Source organism: Triticum dicoccoides, chromosome 5A, assembly GCF_002162155.2.
Source record: "Triticum dicoccoides isolate Atlit2015 ecotype Zavitan chromosome 5A, WEW_v2.0, whole genome shotgun sequence".
Lineage (NCBI taxonomy): Eukaryota > Viridiplantae > Streptophyta > Magnoliopsida > Poales > Poaceae > Triticum > Triticum dicoccoides.
Window position 1 is genome coordinate 456,377,909 of NC_041388.1, and position 655 is coordinate 456,378,563.

Consider the following 655-nt stretch of genomic DNA (forward strand, 5'->3'; position numbering starts at 1 on the left):
CAAGTGACACGGGCTTCGACGCCCACGTCACTTGTGGGACGTGGATGTAGTGTCCGACACCGACGGCCACATGTATCTCACACCCACGGTACTTGCTATTTAGGGTTTCCTCTACCGCTCGGCGACCCTTGTTCCCGATAAAAAAAGAGGAAGAAGAAGAAAAAAAGAGGAGAAGAAAGAATAGAGGAGTTAAAAAAAAGAGGAAGAAGAAGAAAAAAAAGAGGAGAAGAAAGAATAGAGGAGAAGAACTCCTCTATTCTTTCTTCTCCTCTTTTTTTTCTTCTTCCTCTTCCTTTTTTATCCTTGAAGCGTTGTCGAGGCCACCCCAAACCCTAGAGAAGCAGCGTCGAGGCCACTAATTAATATTAGTTCTACGTTTGCCACTAATATATCCATCTTTCATGTTTGAATAATAATTGACATGTTGTAAATATTTGTAGAAACTATGGACACCGCCCGAGACAAAGTACAAGAAGAGTTATTGGGGGACATAATCGCACGAGGAAGTGATGCCGTCTGCTTGTTGTTTCTCAACGACACCGATGGTCTAGAAGCAGCTGGCTATGATTATGATGGCTCCGGTGACCCAATGCCGGTGCAAGAAGGAGACCGTGAGGACGGCTCCGATGACCCAATGCCGGTGCAAGAAGGAGAC